This window comes from Dermacentor andersoni, chromosome 8 (genome assembly GCF_023375885.2).
Source record: "Dermacentor andersoni chromosome 8, qqDerAnde1_hic_scaffold, whole genome shotgun sequence".
In the NCBI taxonomy this organism is placed as follows: Eukaryota; Metazoa; Arthropoda; class Arachnida; order Ixodida; family Ixodidae; genus Dermacentor; species Dermacentor andersoni.
In genome coordinates, this window is record NC_092821.1 from 10,835,623 (window position 1) to 10,852,115 (window position 16,493).

Consider the following 16,493-nt stretch of genomic DNA (forward strand, 5'->3'; position numbering starts at 1 on the left):
AGAATGGTAACCGGTATGTGCCAAATATGGGACGCCATGCAATAGAGGGTTAAAAGTGACGCTTTCCGCTACTCTTTCTATGTTCGTACTATAAGAGACTGGAATACTCTACCACCTGACACTGTCTGTATTTGTTCAAATGATGATTTCTTCCATGCTTTATGAGTGTAATTCTGAGTGTTCATTTATATGAGTTGTACCCTCCCTGCTGTAATGCCTGAATGGCGAAGCAGGTACCCAATGAATAAAATGAATAAATAAAGAAATGTTTCATTGTCATGATTTTGTTTATATTGTTGCACCTTGTTAAGCAGCAATTACGAGCATTATGTGAAATCATGTGCGCAAGAAATGCAATGTTGAAGCAACTCTTGAGTTTAAACAAAGCAGTAGTAAGCATGAGTGTCTGCTATTTAACGAAATCCTGCTCCAATAAGTGCTTGACATGTCTCGTTTGTTGCTATACGTTTCAATATGTGCTATACAGATTGCTGACGACATTTCAGTTGCTGTGTAACTCATGCTGCTCTTGCGTGTCACACATGAACAGACATCTTCAGCTTTGGAACAATGCATACTGCACAGTAAAATAGGCATTGCAAAGCAATATTCAACAATGCAAGATTGGTTGCCATTCACCTTGGAAATAACCTTTATTTAAAGAAAATTCCCTGGAGAGACAATATTCAAAAGCACAGTGAACAAAGCAAAGGAGTAACATAATGGCACATGGTTATTTGTCACTGCATGTGTATCTGTCATGCTCAACATAGACAAATCATGTGCTTTCCACTACTGCAGTATGCAGCATACTATGATTAGCCACATGTGAGCACACGCAATGTGTTATGTTGAAGTGCACGGCCTATTTACTTTTATGATAATAAAAATAAAACATGTTACACCAGCACATGTCTCCACCTCATTTGTCAGCGAATGCGCCGGCGCACACTTTGCAGGTAGGCAATGCGCAAATTTCTGGGCAGCCGAAACACACCAACTATGGATTCACGCACCGCACGGCCTCTTTGAAACAAAGCTCGAGAAGGCTGTACAGGGTGCGCCTGCGGTGGCACCTGTACTTGAAGCGGCACTTGTGCCTGGGCTGGCTCCTGTGCGCTGTCGTCATGTGCACCGTCGTCACCTGGGTCGTCTGGCAGAGGCACGCCTGCTGCAAGGCAGAGGTTATGCAGCGCTGCACAAGCTGCAACAATAGTGGCTGCTTTCTGAGGCGAGTAGTGGAGCACCCGATACCTCTGCAGGCATCGGAAGCGGCTCTTGACGACTCCTATGCACCGCTCAACGGCATTTCGCATTGATGCGTGTGCCTCATTATAGCGCCCCTCTGCCGTGAGGCGATTTGGGTGACCAGGCACAGGAGTCATGATCCATGGCTCTAGCGGGTACCCAGAGTCCCCTGTAAAGTGTTGCACGTCAGTGAACGAACGTGGTTACATTAAGGCACAATGCAAGAACACAGTCTACGCCAGGGCCCTTTTACAACAGCAGCGGGTCTTGGATTTATTGTTGCAATATCTATCGAACATTGACCTTCCCAGAAAGTTGTAAAGAAAGTTAGACTCATTTTAAAGAAAAGCCCAATTTCACCTGTTGTCTCGGCTGCAAATCTCATTCTCGGGTTAAGTTGGACATGTAATATTTATTTCATACTCGTGGTTTTCTGCTGCGCTCATCCCATTTGCTTCTCCCTAAATGTACATCCTCCACTAAAACTAATTAGCTCTTCTTTCTTCAGAAGTGTTATTTTATAAAACACTTCTAAGGTCTACTCTCGAATATGCTGCCAGTATCTGGGATCCTTACTCTACTTTTCGTACCTCTTCTCGTGAAGGTACCCGAACTCGAGCTACCCGTTTGATCCTTTATAATCACTCCAGCACCACATGTCGCTGCAACAAAAAAAATTGCAGACATTGTGACACAAAGAAAAATAGCGCAACTTGCACTATTCTACAATATATACTACACCGATCACTAACGTCAATGCCGAAAGTTTCACGCACACGCTTATTCCTTCGTTCCAAGGACAGTGACCAGGAACCAGCTACCCGAGTCCATTGTCACCAACCCTTTTCCATCATACTTGAAAACTGCCATTTCGACGTGTTCTGTAGAATTACACCCCTGCCTGTAACGCTCCACGTGGCATTCAGTGTATTGAAATTAATAAGTAAATAAACAGAATAACATGTCAGCTGTTGTATACATGCTGGTAAAAATATCTGCCTTCTAAGAGAGACATGTTGCTCTCGATAGTCGCTGCAGGTTCATTAGGTACTGCTGCATTCACAACACATTTCTAGCAAATCACGCTTTCTTAAAGCTTGCTAGGATGCAAAACTATTTGACTGTGTATGTTTTACATGTGGAAGAAGCACTGCTACTTTAGGTGCACTTACCAAGCAAGACTTCTCCATGAAGTAACAGGCCACGAGTGAGGCGGCGGCGAAATGCAGAATGCCTCCAAACGAAATAATCGTGGCACGATCCCGGAAACCGTGGGTCAATTGCCAGGATATTCAGCTTTGCATCACACACCTCGTAAGAGAAAGCAAAGAGAAGGTGTCAATGCCACTGCAACAAATATCTGGCACAAACTTTTGCTTACAACACTACTTGCCAATCAGTTACTGTTCAGTCAGCCAACACAATTACAGAAAAGGAGATATCAACATACGCAGTAGGCAGTTGAACTAATCATCAGCATGATAACAATGTTATCTACAAATGCAATGTTGGCATGTGTACATGTGCTCATGTATGGCGTGCGGTCACAACACAATGTGCAAAATAATTCCTTTGGTTTCTTCCGTCCATATTGTACAAGATTCTGCTAGAGAGTGCCACCTGTGTTTTTTTCTTGTTTTTCCAGACAAAGTGCCTATTACACGCGGAAGTGGCAGCATGTGCCGTATTAACAGCTAGAGCAAATGGGTGTCCACACATTCTCATTCTCCCTCACACCATTTTCATTGATGGGATGCTCCTTTTCACGTTTACAGTCTGTTGGCCACAATGCTTTAGTTTTACGTCGAATAAGAATCACAAGGGCTCGTCTTCTGTTAGGATCGCTCGCAGACGAAGACTCCCTTCACTGCTACGGCGTCTATTCCGGTTTAAGTCGCGCGTAATGTGTTTACATTGTAGCATCGAAAAGGCTATTCAACTGTGATTAGAGAGCACTGAAAAAGTGCGGCCGGGTTCTATTGCCAAGATCAAAGTCGTCATTACACATACAACACAAACGCTACTTTCTCGAATAGGAACGCAAGTATTACCGGCAATTGATGAAAAATAACGAAACGAAGTTTTTTACAACGTGCACTCGCGCAATCACATATCGAAAATATTTGTCAATGAACAATACTCACGACCGTGCAGTTGAGGGCGTAATACCCTTTACGGCTCCAGTACGATTCCGTTTCGCCGGGGCCGAGCTTCTTAGGGCGAACGATGGCTATCAGACTCCCGTCCACACATCCTAGAACTCCTGGAATTTTTCCACGGCTAAGAAAGCCTTCCTTGACGGCGGCTTTCTGTTGCGCCGTGGATGGGAATCTAACCCATCCTTTTTCTTTGCCCACAACCGTAATGGCCTTGGCGAGGGCTGTAATGATCCGGCTGATCGAAGGCTGCGACAGTGCAATCGCTTCTTCATTCCCGACGCACTGTTGAAAGCTCCCGGTGGCAAAAAACCGCAGCGCGCACAGCACTTTCATCGTAATGTCGACACCACGAAATCTTTGAGGTCCGAGATGTCCTTCCAGCTCATCGCAAAGACGTCACACTATGTCTTTGGAGAGCCTAAAATGCCTTCGAAACTCTTCTTCGGCCATGCCGAACGCGTCGCGTCGTTGCCTCTCGTCGCGTCGTTGTCTTTCGGCACCCCCCAGCAACACATCTACCCTAACACAACCAAAGGAGCCGCCATTGCCGTCTCTGTCTCGTCTCGTCTAGGTGTCGGCTCGTCAGCTGGCGCGAGGTTAGACGGCAGCCACGGTTGCCCTAGCAACCCTCGACATCATGCTCGCCCCCGCGCGCGACCCTCGAGAGAACCACTTCTCCGCGGTTCCTCTCCTAGCAGGGAACCGGTTCCTTTCCAGAAGATTGGCAACCTGTGTGACGTCATCAAAATTTGTCGTCCCGCCCACCAGGGATGACGACAACCAAACGCCGACCAATGGCAACAGCCCAAAGGAACCGGTTCCCAAAGGAACCGCTACAGAATACGGCCCCAGCTATTTGTGTCCCCAACGGCCCCGGCCTGGGGACGTTCACGTGCTTTGTCAGCTTGCAAAAGTGTGGCTTGCTGAGTGGCTCTGCATTCCGCCCTTGCGGTAGTCTCAGGTGCTCAGTGCGTCACGTTCTGCGCGTCCGAACCGTCGCAGACCATTGTCGGTGACGGGAAGCGCTAGGTAGCGTGTGCGAACGCATTTCGGCCCGCGTGCGCGAACCATGGTTCGACGCGGCGTGTAACCCTCCTTCCCTCGCCATCGGGGACCGCGGGCGCCGAGTGTACTCCGTGTGTTTCGGTGCAGTCTGGTACGTGTTGGCCATTTGCCATCAATAAACGCCTTAACTGTCCTGAACGCCTTGTGTTCCTGGGAGAGCGCCCAGCGTACGGCCAGAGCCGGCCAGGCCTTTCGGCTCGGTGCTCGAACCTGCGGTGGGTCTATCGCCGTACGCCGTCGTGCTGCGTCGTGAGGCTCCACTTCTCGGGGGCCACTTGGCGACGCCGTGCGCGGAGACGTACAGTGAGCCCACATTTTGGCGCCCAACGTGGGGCTGTAACTGCCTTTGCATTGCTGCCGTGCGTAACGAGCCGGAGACCCGCTTGATCGGCTGGCCGTGCCATGTTTTCCAGCTTCAAGGAGTGGTCATTGTTGACGACTCTCGCGAATGTCGCCCTGTTCGATTACTCAGCCGATGCTGGTGTCGAGCGAGGAGGCACAGCTCAACTCCCAGAGCACGAAATACGGAGTGCAAGCTTAGTTGGCGCAAACCTACTAGATGCGCGTGATATGTCCACGCCGCTCCGCGACGGGCGTGGAACTCTCAATGCAGCGCTAAGCAACGATGAGCTTGCCGTCATGGAAGAGGGGAGACTGCCGTGAACCCCACCCGCATTGAGGAGCTACGCGGCTGTGGCCTCCACCGCCAACGGCGAGCGCGGAGGGAGTTGGGGGATACCACCTGCCGCTAGCACCGTTGTGCGAGGTGGCGAGGTAGCCTCGAGCCGCGTAGGGTTGAGCGAGGTACCGCTAACCGAAATGAGGGGAGGGTTGCAGGTGCCCCAGCCTGCCCAAATCCCGCCTGCAGACTCTCCTGGTGGGACGAGCGCACCAGACGCGGGGGCGTTGCTTAGCGAAGCCACGCGACTAATTCAGTCCCTTTCGAGTGCCCTCCGGACTTCCTTGGAGTCGCCAAGGCACTCGCGGCCGGTGGTTAAGCTGGCAGTGCCCACATATCGCGGTTACGCGGATGCGGTTAGTGTCACAGACTTCCTCGACAGTTTGGCGCACTATCAGGCAGCTGTGGGGCTTGATGACCGCGAAATGCTGGCTCGTGTTGTGCCCGTTGCTCTTACAGAGCGAGCAGCACAGTGGTACAGGCTTTCCGGCAACCACGCAACGACGCTCGAAGATTTCAAGGCGGGTCTCCACCAGGAATTTTTGCCTGTTGACTACCATCGTAGAATGCGGCGTGAGCTCGAGTTGCGGACACAGGCCCCGGACGAATCGCTCCTCGAGTATGTGCGAGCGATGGAGGAGCTGTTTCAGATGGCGGAGCCGACGGCCTCCAGCGACGAGAGAGTCGAGATGGTGATAAGGCAGGCTCACCCAACCTTTGCGGCCTACCTGCGCGGAAGTCGGTTCCGTCATTTGGAGGACATGACCGCCGAGGCCAAACGCATACAAGGCGACCTGCTGGCCATGCGTGCCTACCGCCCTCCACCGCCTGCAAGCGAGGCACTAGAGCCGCGCTGTGCGTGGACGGGAACTCTTTTTCATTCACGCCAACAGCAATCGCCCGCGCAGTCCGCCTTTGCGGTGGGCTTTGAAAACCGGCAAGCTTGGGGAATCAGCGAACGCGCCTTGGATCCTCATGCGTACGCGCGGCGCGCGGCCAGTGCGGGGCAAAGGCCCAATCCGCCCCCTCAAATACGCCAAGCAATCCGCAGCAGCGCGCGCCCAGTGGAAGACGCATGTCCCGAACGGCCTGAGGGCAGCGCAGCGGGCGGAGCAGGACGACCGGAGCAGAGTGCTTTCAACCGCAGGAATGCGCGCGGCGGAGTCCGCTGTTTCGAGTGCAGTGAGCTGGGCCACATTGCTCGTTACTGCCCCAGACGCACCCTCCGGCAGGGAAACGGGGATGGGGGTCGGGCGTGAACGCACGTCCGACCGAAGTGAATGTCGCTCCCTCCGTGTGTCGTGCGGGCTTACCCGCGGATGCATTCGTGCCGTTCGTCACTGTCAATATTGCCGGTCGCGAATTTGCCGCGCTCCTCGACCTCTCAGCAGCACAAACTGGCGTGCTGAAGCTGGAGACGTGGTCAATGCGATGATCCGGCCATCACCTGTCAGAGTACGATTGGAGTCAGCGAATAGGGCAACCTACCTCCGAATCTGGGACCTGATGTCTTTGGTCTCCTGACTTCGGGTTGAAGGATTGGACTGAACAATGATCACGCAAGCCCTAAAAGGAGCAACGGACATAAGGAAGGAAGAGCGGCGAGTAAAACATCATTATCAACTTTTCTGTTTTACTTTGCATTCTCTTGTACCTTTGTAAATATATACGTGTTTGTCTAACGTACTGAATTTTGGACCCAGCCTCACGTTCTCTCACTCATCTATGAGGAAAGAGGACCCCAAGTCTTGGGGCCCCGAGTCGCAACAGTATGTTCCCGAGATTCCAGCCTCAGCTCAGATAGCCCAAAACATCCAATAGATGTGCCGGATTGGTCCAAACACCCAGCAAAATGGTATATACTATGGACGTCCTTTAAGTGCACATAGACCTAAGGGACGTAAAATGGCATCAAAGTTTTGGATGTTCATTGAACATCCATTTATTTCATTCATCACACGTACAGCGGACAAAATGTTGGATGTCCATAGGTCTCTGAAAACAGTACTTCCGACGTACCTTGAACCTCCATGAAGATTGTAGTTTTGGTGTGCATTGCAGGCCCTCCAAAACTTTCCCATTGTATACGCCCTTCTATGATTTTAACGTAATTGATGCTACACAGTTCGTGCCTGTAGTTGGTGTGACTATATCGCACTTATCATCAGCCCACATGTAATGGATGTATATAAGACGTCCCATTCTTTTGCTGGACATCGATCGATCGTTGATACTTCATAAAATGAATGTTTGCGCATAACATGTACGTTTTTTTTTTCAATAGAACAAAATACACAAGCAGTGGGTGAAGCGAAACAAGAATGTACATGCGCCCAAAACTTTCGTGTTGCAGATTCTGAGTTTTCTAGATTTATTTGTTTCCAACTTTGGAAAAGTAATCGAAAAGCAAGGTATTGTAAATTCAGCAATTACCTGATATATAGCAGAAGAAAAGCGTATGGAAATGATATGAAGGGGCTCTGCTATTATTAAGCACCACCATACATTTTAAAACAGCGACAAACCACACGTGCGCAAATTATTGCATGGCCTCCGATACTTGATACTTCGTCTCGGAGGCCATTTGTGTCGAACGTAAAGAGGCGGAAGCACGCCATAAATGTCGCTTTAAATGAAAAATAACGTCTAAAGAGGTTCTAAAAGTGAAATGATTTAAAGAGATATTACGTTGGATTATTGTCGAATTATCAATTATTCTCACAGTCGCGTACCTGTCATACATCACGATAAGCGCAAGCGGGCATGTGTCAGCTTGTGTTGCGGTGCTGGCGCTGAGCCGTGCTCTTCTATGCTGTGCTTCCAGAAGGGCTGCAGAAGATACCAAGATAGCGCCAGCCTTTCCGTTCTCACAACTAACTACCTTTAGGTTGCGGTGCTGATGCTGTTACACCAGATTTCTTATTCTCGCCATGTATGCAGGGGTGTCCGGTTGTCAGCAGGTACATGCTTTTCAAGGTATTTCGGCAGTCTGTTTTTGTACTTCTGTTATGCCGGTAATAAGTGCTTAGCATGGGCCGGAAGAGCTCATGCTCAACGCAAATGCACAACGGTTTCGGCAGTACTGTTCAAGTCATGTCGGTGGTGTTTCTTTGAACAGCTGAAATGCAACCCGAACAAATGGTGATTGACAAGCGACCTTCTTGTCTTTCTTTCTTTGTCCCGTGCTTGTCCGCAGGGGTTGCGCACAACGGCACAATGGCTTCAGTGGTGGGCAGTTTCAAAGTAGGCAGTTGTTTCCATGCTTGTTTCTAGCACACGTTTTCGATAGTGGTGCTCGATGTTGTGAGGTAGTCACGGTTCATGCATTGTTTTTGTTCTGTCTGCTGTTGGTGGTATTTTGTAATAAGGGCTGTCTGTAGAGCTACGTGATATTTTTCGGGCTTTGTTATCCCTCTGTATGTTTACATAGCTACTGTGTATAGCGTGCAGCATTACGTGCTTGTATCATTTGCAGACACGAGCCATGTACCTTCACGTGTGCTTGAACATACAATCTTTTCGCACATTTTTTGAAGCTTCGCAGTGCAAGGGCGAATTTCAGTGTCAGGGGTACAATTTAAGCAGATGCCTTAGATCTGCCCCCAAGATAAAGGAGATGCTATAAGTCCGTATTTCTACTCTGGTATTTGAACCAAATCACTAAATTTATAGAAGCTGACAAGCGATTACATTAGGTATTTTAAGCTACTTTGTATGTCTCACCCCCTAAGCTCGGCGCATGCAAAAGAAGATCAAACGCCGAATGGGTAAGCTAGTGGATCAAAGATGGAAATGTTTTTGCGACTCAGTAGACCCCTGCAAGCCATTGTCCCGTGTGTGGCCTACCCTACGGGGTCGTTGCTCAAGTCCCCAGCAACGACACCTATTCACCGCCCTTGCTCTCTTTCAAAACCGCCGTGAGATAGACGTCGAAGAGGAATTTTGTGCGAACGTCGCCGGCGGCACAGTTTTAGTCCCTGACTTTTAGTCACTGGCAACATCCCCGGCCCACGAGATGCAAGTTTGGATGCTCCATTCTCTATGGAAGAGTTAGAAGCTGCTATGGCGCTATGCAGGTGTTCGTCTTCACCAGGGCCCGATGGCATAACATATACTGCTTTGCGCCACCTAGGTAGAGAAGCAGGAAGAGAACTCCTCAGCCTTTTTAATAGTTTATGGCAAGATGGTGTCGTCCCACAGGAATGGAAACGCAGCCGCCTGGTACCGCTTCTAAAAGCAGGAAAGTCACCGCTCCAACTGGCATATTATCGGCCGGTAGCTCTTGCCAGCTGCGTCGGGAAGCTCATGGAACGTATGGTCCTCATGCGTCTCGAATGGAACCTTGAACACAACAAAATTTACCCTAACTCTATGGCGGGATTTCGACGCGGTCGTTCATCGATTGACACTGTCATCGATCTAGTATCATCTTTGGAACAACAAAAATCTCGAAGCGATTATCAGTACCACTCTTTCATGACGCGACAGGCGCTTACGACAATGTTTCCCATCAAACGATTCTAGACGCACTTTTGACAATTGAACTAGGAGGGCTAGTATATCGATGGGTCAGTAACTACTTGACACAAAGGTCCTTTGTTCGTACGTACGGAAGATGGTCCGACTACCAGCCACTACACATGCCGAGGCGTTCGCCAAGGCGGTGTTCTAAGCCCTATTCTTTCCAACCTCGCGCTTCTTGGGCTGGCCGAATCCCTACCGGAAACAGTGAGTGTTTCAATCTACACCGACGATATCTGCATCTGGACATCAGCGGTCACTCGCCTGCAGGTTCGCGCACGGCTACAGAAAGCAGCAACACAGGCATCTGACTACCTTCACACTCAAGGCCTTACCATCTCAACAGAAAAATGTGCGTTAGTCGCTTTTACGCGAACAGCGATGACTCCTTATCCAGCATGCATCAATGGTCAGCCTATCTCCTACAAGAGAAATCACAGGTTTTTGGGCGTCATTGTAGACCGGGACCTCACTTGGAGCCCTCATGTTGCCCGCTTAAAGAAGAAGCTCACATCTATTGTTCACGTCTTCAACTTCATCGCCGGCAAAACATAGGGATCGTCAGTGGGCTCCATGCTACAGTTTTATCGAGCACTATTGATCGGATTCCTACGCTATAGATCCCCCGTGCTTGCTAAAACATGCAAGTCAAATCTTCGAGAACTTCAGAGCGTGCAGGCGCAAGCACTACGAGTTTGCCTAGTCCTTCCGCGGAGCGCCTCAACAGCAGGAACCATTATAATGGCTCAAGACCATCTGATCACAACTTACATTAGCACCGAAACGCTTATAGCCCATGTTCGTCATGTTTCACGGATGCAGTCAAGCTCTCTTGCGTGCCTGCCAGAACAACGACCACAGGCGTCCTTCACCAACAAGGTCAGTATCCATCGTGCCTCCTTACCATCGGGTTTCACACCCTCAGCACGTTCAACCTCAGCTTTGTGGTGTTTAAAACAACCTTAAGTGCATCTTACGGTTCCAGGGATAAGAAAGAAGACCGACCTGCCTATCTTGGCCTTGAAGCAAGCAGCTCTGGATTGTTTGCACACTCTCTACTTTGATCGAGTCCACATATATACGAATGGCTCTTCCACTCACACCAGCTCAACCGGCGCAGTGGTTATACCATCACGATCAATTAGCATCCGATACAAGATTTCTCACATGACAACATCGACCGGATCGGAGCTTGTTGCCCTCCGAGGTGCCGCTGATTACATTAATAACCAACCCTCTAATCGGTGGGCAATATTCTGCGATTCGAAGGCGGCCTTACAATGTGTTCTGTCATCTCTTCGTCGCGGGTCGTGTGAGCAGCTAGTGTCGGAGATACGAGAAATGCACCATCGTATGATAGCGAAAGGACACGACGTCGTGTTTCAGTGGCTGCCTGGTCATTGCGGTATCTCCGGCAACGACCTCGCTGACGAAGCTGCTAGAAAAGCACACGAAGGAGCAACCCTTGTTTCAATACCTTTATCGCGGACCGACGCAGCCCAACAGTTAGGCAAGCTAGCGCACTCTTTGACATTGGAGAAGTGGCACAAACCTGAATTCACTCAACATCGCTTGCATTCCCTCGATCCCTCTATGCAACTGCCGCTGTTACCAGGTCTTCCGCGAAATGAGGAAACAGTGCTGTGCCGCTTACGTTTGGGCGTCGCATTCACCAATGCTTATGCATTTCTGATTGGAATGGCTGATAGCGCCGTGTGCAATGCCAGCGGTGTCGATGAAACCATAGAACACATACTGTGCTACTGCCCATCTTTTGAAAATGAAAGGCAAGACCTCTGCACAGCTCTCAATAACTAGATGGAAGGCCTCGCATATCGCAGCTACAAAAGGTCACAAAAGCGCTGCTGCGATATTTGAAAGCGACCGGATTGAGTCAGCGTCTGTGATCCGGACTGAGTGACCGACTGATATCTCCAGTGGACTTTCCCTTCTTTTAATCTTTCCATCCCCCTTCTAGTATCTAGGATTCTAGGATCTAGTAATTTGGCAGTGGAATTGTGCTAGCTTTCAAAGGCGCAAGACTTCGTTGCAACAGTACATTACAGATGAGGCCAAAAGGCCGCAAGTAATTTTGCTACAGGAGACACTGTGTGTTACACCCACCCTCGCAGGCTACAAATCGGTGGCGGCAAGGGGGGAGTCCAAGAGAGGTATAGCTACGCTAGTGAGAAAAACGCTCGCATACGTTGAACATGACATTTAGCCAGGTCGGGGCAGAATGGAGGCGCTTTTGGTTGAGGTTATCCCCAACAGCTGGCTTAAACAAAGCGTGTTCATCCTCAATGTTTACAGCTCACCATCCGATCAGCGGCAGTCTTTCCACTCCCTGCTTATGAAGGCGGCTTCGCTCGCTAGAGAGTCACCGTTGGTAATCGCAGGAGACTCCAACGCCCCACACAACGCATGGGGGTACATCAGGCAGACGGCTAGGGGCACAAATATAGCGCGGGCCGTCGATGACCTAGCGCTAACAGTCATCATCGATCCCCGTTTCCCCACGTGACTGGGCACGTCAGTGGCTAGAGACACAACCCCCGATCTCGCCCTTATCAGAAATGTAGAGCGAACAACATGGGATAACAAAAAAGAAAACCTGGGCAGCGATCACTTCATCATAAATGTTACCCTTCAAGTCAGAGCACCCCAGGCCAGGGAATTTAAAGTGACGGAATGGGATGCTTTCCGTCAGTTCAGAAAGGAGGATACGGGTGAATACGCCAGCTTCAGCGAACTCGTCAAGACACTCAGAGCTGATGTTGAAAAGGCTACAAAAACTATTCAAACCGAGCTCGAGGTTTCCAGGATGGACCCGCACCTCGCACATATCTTGGCTTAGCCTCTATTTTGAGGCGATGGAAAACACAAAGGCTTAACCGGAGGTTGCGAAAGAGGGTTGCCGCACTTAACAGGGAGATTGAACAGTATTGCACCGAGTTAGCTAGGCTACAATGGGATGAAATCTGTTCAGCGGTCGATGGGCGCATGCGCACAAGCGGAAAATGGAATCTCCTTAAACACATGCTAGATGACACGCAAACCAAGAGCAATCAAAGACAGACATTGTGCCGCCTCATTCAGAGGCACAAACAAAAAGGAGGAACCGAACAAACGCTCATTGACGAGGTAGCCAATAGATATCTTCCGCTAGGCGCAGCACACTCAGAGGAATATTTCAACATCGAATGTGACACGGTAAAGGAGCTCGATGACCTCTTCAGGGAGTCCAAAATCAGAGCAGTACTTCGCAACTTAAATAGCAGGTCGGCCTCAGGTCCGGACGGCACCTCAAACAGACTGCTAAGAAACCTGGATGATAGATCAATTGAGTTGTTGACGAATGAGGTCAACATGACTTGGCAGAACGGGTGCGTCCCGGACGAGCGGAAAGTGGCCTCGGTTGTACTTATCCCGAAACCGGGTAAGCCCCTAAACCTTGACAACCTAAGGCCGATATCGCTAACCGCTTGCGTAGGCAAGGTAGCGGAGCATGCGATTCTCCACAGGATATCGGATTAGATAGAACGCAACGAACTGTTCCCGCACAACATGGTCGGCTTCAGGCCCCGCCTTTCCACACAAGATGTAATGCTACTCCTTAAGAAGCACATTTTCGATAACAGCAGTAGGGATATTAGGGGAATCTTAGCCCTTGACCAGACCCAGGCCTTTTACACCGTATCTCATCGATTTGTCCCGCAGGCCACGGCCAGCCTAGGTCTGAGAGCAAGGTTTCGGGCTTTTGTTACATCATTCCTTATGAACAGAACAGCCACCATCAGGATTGCACAACTCAAGTCAGATGAGTTCGCACTAGAGGCCAGTGGCACTCATCAAGGGGCAGTCATCTCCCCCTTACTGTTCAACATAGTTATGAAGGGCTTATTGGAAAGGCTCAGATTCCTTCCCAATATAATCCACTCGCTATACGCGAACGATATCGCGATTTGGTGCCCCGAAGGATCACTCGCAGAGGTAGAGCACGCGCTACAATTAGCCCTAGACGCAACGGAGTCCTAGCTAGAAGACACAGGCCTCCAACTATCCCCAAACAAATCTGAATTGTTACTGTACAGGCTGGCCAGGCAAGGTGTTAAGGGGCTCACCCCCCTAAGCCAACTTCATATATCCCTCTTTGCAAGAAACGGGCAGCCATTCCTGAAGTCGAATCTGTCCGAATCCTAGGATTACTGATTGGCGCCTGTGGATGTAACGCCAAAACGCTCACGCGCATCACGGCGAAAACCGAGAGCATGCTAATACTAGTTGCTAGAGTATCCGGACGAAAGAAGGGAGTAGGTGAAGACAACCTCCTCATGCTTTCCTAATGAGCCACATCAACTATGTAGCCTAGGCCCTTAACTGGATCAAAACCGAAAATAATAAGCTTAACATTCTCATGCGCAAGAGCATCAAAAAGGTACTGGGGTTACCAGTAACCACTTGCTCGGACAGGTTAAGCATACTCGGTATGCACAACGGCACTGATGAAGCGATCGAAGCGCAGGTCACCGCTCAGGTAGTCAGGCTCTCGTTAACCAGGGCAGGGAGACGCATCCTACACGAGGCCTGCATGGCTCCAAGAATACTCAATGAACGGAAAATCACCTTATCCAGGGAGGCACCGGCAACTTTTGTGGTCAGCCCATTCCCTCAGAATATGCACCCGATATACAATGTAGGGAGGCGTAAAGCCTGAGCATGGACGATTTTACAGAAGGCCAGCGAGAACCAAGATTCGACTGTCTTTGTCGACGCGGCTCAGTACGGCAACTCTCGCATGTTCGCGTTGGCAATCATTGACGGCAAGGGGGAATTGCGCTCCTCGGCCTCGGTTAGGTTAGCTACGAGCGGAGTCGCGGAACAGGTCGCCATAGCCCTGGCCATGACCGACCCCTCGCGCACCAACGTTTTCACCGACTTACGAGCGGCCATCAGAGCTTTCGTATCGGGCAACCTAGCCCAAGAGGCTGCCTCCATTCTGGAAAAGAGAACAAACCCTGGCACTCACTTCATCTCTTGGTTTTCCGGTAATATGGGTGCGCACGTTCATCAGAACATACCTAAACTCAACGAGCTTGCCCATGACCGTGCGCGAGCTCTAACGCGCCGTGGTGGCATGGAAGCCTGATGGGGACAGGATGAAATCCAGCAGAACAATCCGCTCTTTAATTTTCACGAGATAACATCTCACTATCGGCTTATTAGAAGGGCCTATCCTCTTCCTCATTCGAAGTTAGACAGGTCTCAGTCAGTTTCACTTAGAATGCTCCAGACGGGCTCATTCCCCTCGCTGGGCTTTCTCAGCCGTATCTACACAGACGTCAATTGAAGCTCTCCGTACTGTAATGAGATTTATTGTTCCTTAGCGCACATGCTCTGGCAATGACCCGCGTTACCTAACGGCCCTGTATCCAGCGAAGCCGACCGGGAAGAGGCACTCCCCCGGCCCACGGCTTCCGCGGGTCCACGATAGGGGACCCCGCTGAAGCTCCTCCGGACCAACTAAAGTTCATTGTCTGTCTGTCTGTCTGTCTGAACCTAGGTAGGACATTAGGCATTATAATAGCAAGAGCTTGGATGCACAACCCACCGCCCTGCTCCAAAGGGGAGTGACTGATCTGAGTGACTGATCTGAGCGTCTTTTTTTTTTCTTCTTTTCTCTCCATACTGCTGATTTATTAATTCAAGCTAATTAATTTGCTTTGCTTTATTCATTTTTGTGTTTGTTTCTTCTGTGTTAATTTATTCGTCTGATTCTGCTTTATTGTTATCATTCCCACATGCACTGTTGTTCCCCCTGCTGCAGCGATAAAATGGGTTTTAGGACTTAGTCAAGCTGCTCACGCAGCTTTTTTCCTCAAGAGCTGTCTATATTCAAATGTATGTTGTATATGGGGAATAAACCACTTACTTACTTACTCATAACAGCCATCCATTCATCTATCCGAAGTGTGAGCTAGGAGCCCGGTTGCCGAATGATGTTTTTATCAGCGCTCGCACGCACTGGCGCACCACGCATTTTGGAGGTGACAGGCAGGCTTCGCAGCAACGTTAGTATATGGCGCCGAGTTGTCTTAGGGAAGCGCGAAAGGGTAGTCCTGCCAAACACGCCTCTAACACAACTCGTTTCGCCTGGTACAATACCTTGTCTCTGTATATTGATTCGGTGACAAACGCACTACCTGTGACAGTAATCGTGACAAGGATCCTGCCGATTTTTTGCAAACATGAATCTCTGCCAACTAGCTCAACATTCTGTCCCGAATCAAGGACCGTTATTGAAGAGGCGCACATATCGAGGTACCCAAGCTGGCGTGAAAGGGGCTCATTGAAGAACGGCGCACACCCAGTGGCGCACAGCCACTGGGTGTGCCATGTTTCCTTGCATCCATGCTTGTCCTTTCATTTGTTTCGAACCGGGTTCCTTCAGTACAGCAGCCCTATACTTGGGAGACCGCAGACTACCCATTGACCCAAGAGGGTGAAAACACGTTAGAGACACAGAACTAGTGATACACACACATATATACACAGGAAGTACGCATTAAAATTATCAAGAACAAGAAAAGCACCACACTCCACAGAAACCACTAGAAGAAAATGGGGTCCATTGGCGGCCTATCCAGACCCATATATTCTTAGCACCCTCTGCTGCGTTGCATGTGTGACCGGCGCCTTGGTCAGATGCTCCACAGCCACTGGGGACTGAGGGCCATTTCTTTGAGGAGATCATTTAATTAGGGAGGTTGTGGCCGAATACTGCACCAGGGAGGCCAATTACTGTTCTAGTGAGGGAGTGC

The 16,493-nt window shown here is 49.8% G+C and overlaps 1 long non-coding RNA gene across 1 annotated transcript; it reads right to left on the reverse strand.

The window, feature by feature from the left end:
- Window positions 1–245: 245 nt before the first annotated feature.
- Window positions 246–2,907, reverse strand: LOC140219766 (uncharacterized). Its single transcript, XR_011895935.1, has 2 exons — window positions 2,421–2,907; window positions 246–1,417 (listed from the first exon to the last, which is right to left on the reverse strand). It is a non-coding gene; the product is annotated as an uncharacterized lncRNA (long non-coding RNA).
- Between the last annotated feature and the right edge of the window lie 13,586 nt (window positions 2,908–16,493).